We start from the raw sequence: 6,334 nt of genomic DNA on the forward strand, positions 1-6,334 counted from the left end.
GAACTCCTGGGCTCAAGTGATCTGCTCACCTTAGCCTCCCAAAGTGCTGGAATTCCAGGCCTGAAGTTATCCTATTTCTTTGATTCTAAGATATCATTCATTAAAAAATACCTTTTTGTTATGGAAAATTTCAAACATAAGCGGAAGTAGAGGAACAGTATAATTTACCCCTGTGTACCCATCACTTTGCTCCTGTAAATATCAGCTCCTGGCCAATCCTGTGTCCTCTCTATCTTCCCTGTTTCTCTAGTTTGAAATTATTTCAAAGCAAATCTCAGCAAACATATTTTTGTCTCTATGTTTCAATATGTATTGCTAGGAGCCTATGTATGATGTAGTCACAGTTTACTAATGTACATCCTCCAAATTACTAATTTAATATCATCAAATATGCAGACACTATTTTCTTGTTAAGCTGTATAGTTATTTATAGTTTATTCGAATTTATAGTTTATTTCAATAAAGCCTACATATTGCATTTGTTAGATGTCTCTTTAAATTGCGGTAAAGTATATGTAACATAAAAATTATTCTCGTAACCATTTTTAAGTGTCCAGTGTAGCAGCATGCAATACTTTCACATTTTTGTGTAACCATCATCCCCATTCGATACAGGATGTTTTTCACCTTCTCAAACTGAAACTATGTGACCGTTAAATAATAACTCCTTTCTCCTCCTCCCAGTCCCTGGCAGATATCTTTCTACTTTCAGTTTCTGTACAAATTTAACTATTCTTGGTATTTCATATATGTAGAGTCATATAGTATTTGTCCTTTTGGGACTAGCTTATTTTGTTTAGCCTAGTATCTTCGAGGTTCGGTCATGTTGTAGCATATAACAAAATGTCCTTTCAGAAAATTAGCATTTCAACCATTTTTAAGTGTACAGTTCTGTAGTATTAAGTATGTTTGTATTGTTGTGAAATAGATCTCTAGAACTTTTTCATCTGCAAAACTGAAACTCTATATCCATTAAACAACAACCTCTTTTCCCTCCCGACCAACCCCTGGCAATCATCATTCTACTTTGTGTTTCTATGAATTTGATTATTTATTTACTTATTTTTACTTTTTTGAGATAGAGCCTTGCTCTGTTGCCCAGGTTGGAGTGGAGTAGCAAGATCTCGGCTCACTGCAACCTCTGCCTCCCGGGTTTAAGCGATTCTCCTGCCTCAGCCTCCCAAGTAGCTGGGACTACAGGCATGCACCACCATGTCTGGCTGATTTTTGTATTTTTAGCAGAGATGGAGGTTCACTATGTTGGCCAGGTTGGTCTCAAACTCCCGACCTCAAAATCCACCTCCCTCAGCAACCCAAAGTGCTGGGATTACAGGCATGAGCCACTGCACCTGGCTTAATTACTGGTAGTTACCTCATATAAGTGGAATCATATAATCAATATCTGTCTTTTCCAGCTGTCTTATTCCCCTTAGCATGTCCTGAAGGTTCGACCACATTGTAGCATGTGACAGGATTTCCTTCCTTAAAGGCATCATAATATTCCATTGTATGTGTGATGGTTAATTTCATGTGTCAACTCTACAGGACAAGGGGTGCCCATATATTTGGTGAAACGTTATTCTGGGTGTTTCTGTGAGGGTGTCTTTGGATGAGATTAACATTTTTAAAAACACTGAAAAGGGCCGGTCTCCGTGGCTCACACCTGTAATCCCAGCACTTTGGGAGGCCGAGATGGGTGGATCACGAGGTCAAGAGATCGAGACCATCCTGGCCAACATGGTGAAACCCCGTCTCTACTAAAAAAATACAAAAATTAGCTGGGCATGGTGGCGCATGCCTGTAGTCCCAGCTACTCAGGAGGCTGAGGCAGGAGAATTGCTTGAACCCAGGAGGCGGAGGTTGCAGTGAGCCGAGATCGCGCCACTGCACTCCAGCCTGGCGCCTGGCGACAGAGCGAGACTCTGTCTCAAAAAAAGAACAAAAAACAAACAAAGAAAAAAAATTGAAGAAAAAGAAAGCAGTAGGGGAAAGAGGAACAAGAAAGAAAGCTTTGAGAGAGCAGCCATTGACTCAAGCCCAGGAAGGGATGGTGTCCAGGAAGTGGGAGAATACACTTTTTTAACATGGAGAGAGATCCTGATACTTCAGAAGCCCCTGATGATTCAAATCTTTTTATATGGAAACAACCAGCTATGCCTTGGGATCAAAATTCTGAAAAATCAAATGGAAATTACAGTGAAGATGAACAAAAGAGAATGCAGAAATCAAGAGAAGGAGGAGGAGAAACTGGCGGAAAGAGAGAGAAAGAAAAAGAAGAGGAAATAGAAACGGAGCTGGACAATGAACAGGAAAAAAAAGGAAAACGGAAAATGAGAAACAGAAACAGCGTCCTAACACAAGATTAGTCAGCAAATCCCTCATGGACACTCTCTGGGCAAAGTTTAAGTTAAACACGTGCCCCACAATACAAGAGAGTCTATCACTCTCATTTGAATTTGGCATGATACATAAGCAGATAAGTCAATGGTTCTATAAAAAGAGGAAGAAATATAATAAAGAAATGTCCAAGAGAAAGCATAAGAAAAAACATATGAGATGGGGTCTCTGTGTTGCCGAGGCTGGTCTTGAACTCCTTCCCTCAAGCAATCTTCCCACCTTGGCCTCCAGGAATGCTGTGATTACAAGCAGGAGCCTTTGCACCTAGCTAACATGTTTTATATGACACCATTCTTATCAATAATTAGAATTCTGTAAGAATAAACAAGAAAATATTAACAATTGTTAATTCTGTGGAGTAGAACTAAATGAGGGGAGTGCAAAGGAGTTTTTATACATTTTATTTTTACCCTACTGTAGGTTTAAAGTTTTATAATGGATGTTAATTGATTTTATTTAAGAAAAAAAATCAATAAAGAAATTACCAACCTCTGGGGAAAAAAACATTGAAAAAATTGAGGTATAATAGTTGTGTGCTTTTTTTCTTTCTTTCTTTGGGCTGGGGTTTCACTGTGTTGCCCAGGCTGGAGTGCTCTGGCAACTCTCAAGTGCCATCCTAGGATACTTCATCCTTAGACTCCTGGCCTCAAGCGATTCTTCTGTTTCAGTATCCCAGATCGCTGGGACTATAGGTGCACACCACTGTGACTGGCTTTGTATGCTTTTTTGAAGGCTAGAATTTTACAAGACATGTAAACTTGTCTCTAGGCAAATATGGGTTAGTTTGATAGACATGTACTCTCTTATTCAAGGAATTGAAACATTTCCATGCATTCTGTAAATATTCAGTTATTTATTTATGTTTTAGAGACAGGGTCACACTCTGTTGCCCAGGCTGGAGTGCAGTGACATGATCATGGCTCACTGAAGCCTTGAGCTCCTAGACTCAAGTGAACCCCCCGTCTCAGTCTCCCAAGTAACTGGGACTCCAGGTGTGCATCACCATGCCTGGCTACTTTTAAATTTAGTTTATTGGTAGAGACAGAGTCTTGCTATGGTACCCAGGCTTTTTTTTTTGAGATGGAGTCTCACTCTGTCACCCAGGCTGGAGTGCAGTGGCACGATCTCAGCTCACTGCAACCTCTGCCTCCCAGGTGCAAGCGATTCTCCTCCCAAGGAGCTGGGATTACAGGCACCCACCACCACACCTGGCTAATTTGTTTTTTGTATTTTCAGTAGAGTTGGAGTTTTACCATGTTGGCCAGACTAGTCTCGAACTTTCAGCCTCAGGTAATCTGCCCGCCTCAGCCTCCCGAAGTGCTGGGATCACAGGCGTGAGCCACCGCACCCAGCCTATGTTGCTCAGGCTTCTATAAATATTTAGAGCATGCTGTGTATTGGGCACTGGGTGAGCAAGAAAGGACACATTTTGAAGCACATGCTTAGCCAATTTTTAGTGCTCCATAATTACTTATGAATAAATGAAATTGGATTCCCAGCTCACACAGGTGTCCCTAAAGCACATACTGTAAAGATGCCAAGCAGGTATAATGAGCAGGGAATTCTTGGTGTGTCTGTTTCTGAAAAGATACTAGAGAACTAAAGAGGACAGAGTAAAAAGTAGAACTGTCATTCTACCTAACATGGTGAGGTATTCCAAGAGGGAAAGGAAATGCTATGCAGTCCCTTACAACGTCCCTCTATTCACACACAGCCTCTGATAGGGTTTCTAGCACTTTGCGCAGGTTTCAGGTGGTCAGCCAGGGCCTAGGAAGCCTCTGATGCAGCCTGAAAGATTTTACTCCTGTTCGTCATCTGCATTCCTTAGATAACCTCTCCCAATTACTAGGGTCAGCATTTTCTTTCTTCTATTCCTTTCCACTTACATGTATAAAATAATAAGGGCAAAATGCAATAAAATATTAAAGTTGTTGACCCATTTAAACACTTTACACAGAAAAAGTTGTCAAGTTTGCTGAGAACACAGATCAGCTCTGAAGTTTGCCATGGGGCCACCTAAAGTGTCGGCCCAACAGTGGTTGAGGGGCCCTGCTGTACAGCAAAGTGTGGGTGTTCCAGATGTGGCAGTCACAAAACATCAAGGAGAGGTTCCAGTGCTGGTTCCTGAAACTAGAGAATTACCTCATCACTCGAGACCTAATTGTTTGTTTGTTTTTTGAGACAGTCTCATTCTGTCACCCAGGCTGGAGTGGAGTGTAGTGGCGCGATCTCGGCAGGCAATTCTCCTGCCTCAGCCTCCTGAGTAGCTGGGACTACAGATGCATGCCATCACGCCTGGCTAATATTTGTATTTTTAGTAGATGGAGTTTCACTATGTTGTTCAGGGTGGTCTTGAACTCCTGACCTCAGGCATTCAAGATTACAGGTGTCAGCCACCGCACCCGGCCCCTAATTGTCTTTATGTACAGCATGCAAAGGACTGGGCTCTCTGAAACCCAGAGATCTAAACTGTTTGCTTGGCAGACTCATCCAGGTGGCGGTTACTCATGGAACACCTATGCTCTGGCAAGCACCTTCCAGTTGCTGGGAAATGGCAGTGAATTTCCGGCAGGCAGAAATTCCTGTCTTCTAGGGGCCTACCTCCTGCAAGGGATTAGAGAAAACACAAAAATAAGTGAAGCCCACACCTGTAATTCGAGCCCTTTGGGAGGTCAAGGTGTGATGATACCTTAAGACCAGGAGTTTGAGACCAGTCTGGCCGACACAGTGAGACCCTGTCCCTACAAAAAAAGTTAAAACTTAGCCAGAGGTGGTGGTGCACACCTATAGTCCCAGCTACTCAGGAGGCTGAGGAAGGAGGATTGCTTGAGACCAGGAGTTCAAGGCTGCAGTGAGCTAAGAAAGGTGCCGCTGTACTCCAGCCTGGGCAACAGAGTAAGACCTCATCGCTAATAAATAAATAAATGAATAATAAAATAAAATAAACCAAATAGAAATGCATGGTATGTGACCAGCATACCTCAAAGCTGTCCAGGTCATCAGAAACAAGGAAAACCTGAGAAGCTGCCACAACCAAGAGGACCCTCAGGAGATGTGGGGACATTAGGTAAAAATCAGGGAAACCTGAATGAAGTTGGACTTCTGTTGATAGTAGTAATGATGATGACATGTATGCATGATAATACTAATGATGACATATATGTATGATAATAGTAATGATGACATGTATGGGTGATAGTAGTGATGGTGTGTGTGTGTGATGATAGTAATGATGATGTGTGTGTGTGTGTGTGTGTGTGTGATGATAGTAATGATGATGATGTGTGTGTGATAGTAATGATGATGTGTGTGTGTGAGAGATGATAGCAATGATGATGACATGTGTGTGATGACAGTAATGATGATGTGTGTGTGTGTGTATGATGATAGTAATGATGATGTGTGTGTGTGTGATGACAGAAATGATGTGTGTGTGTTTGTGATGATAGTAATGATGATGTGTGTGTGCGTGATGATAGTAATGATGATGTGTGTGTGTGTGTGATGACAGTAATGATGTGTGTGTGTGTGTGTGATGATAGTAATGATGATGTGTATGTGTGTGTGATGATAGTAATGATGATGTGTGTGTGTGTGCGATGACAGTAATGATGATGTGTGTGTGTGTGCGATGATAGTAATGATGATGTGTGTGTGCGTGATGATAGTAATGATGATGATGTGTGTGTGCGTATGATGATAGTAATGATGTGTGTGTGTGTGTATGATGATAGTAATGATGATGTGTGTGTGTGTGATGACAGAAATGATGTGTGTGTGTGTGTGTGATGATAGTAATGATGATGTGTGTGCGCATGATGATAGTAATGATGATGATGTGTGTGTGTGATGACAGTAATGATGTGTGTGTGTGATGATAGTAATGATGTGTGTGTGTGTGATGATAGTAATGATGATGTGTGTGTGTGTGTGATGA

General features: G+C 41.6%; 1 pseudogene; it reads left to right on the forward strand.

Moving 5' to 3' along the window:
* The window catches only part of LOC119471510, a 23,537-nt pseudogene extending 18,775 nt beyond the window's left edge, over positions 1–4,762 (forward strand).
* The last annotated feature ends 1,572 nt before the right edge of the window (positions 4,763–6,334 follow it).

Source organism: Cebus imitator, unplaced genomic scaffold (genome assembly GCF_001604975.1).
Source record: "Cebus imitator isolate Cc_AM_T3 unplaced genomic scaffold, Cebus_imitator-1.0 Scaffold63, whole genome shotgun sequence".
Classification (NCBI taxonomy): domain Eukaryota; kingdom Metazoa; phylum Chordata; class Mammalia; order Primates; family Cebidae; genus Cebus; species Cebus imitator.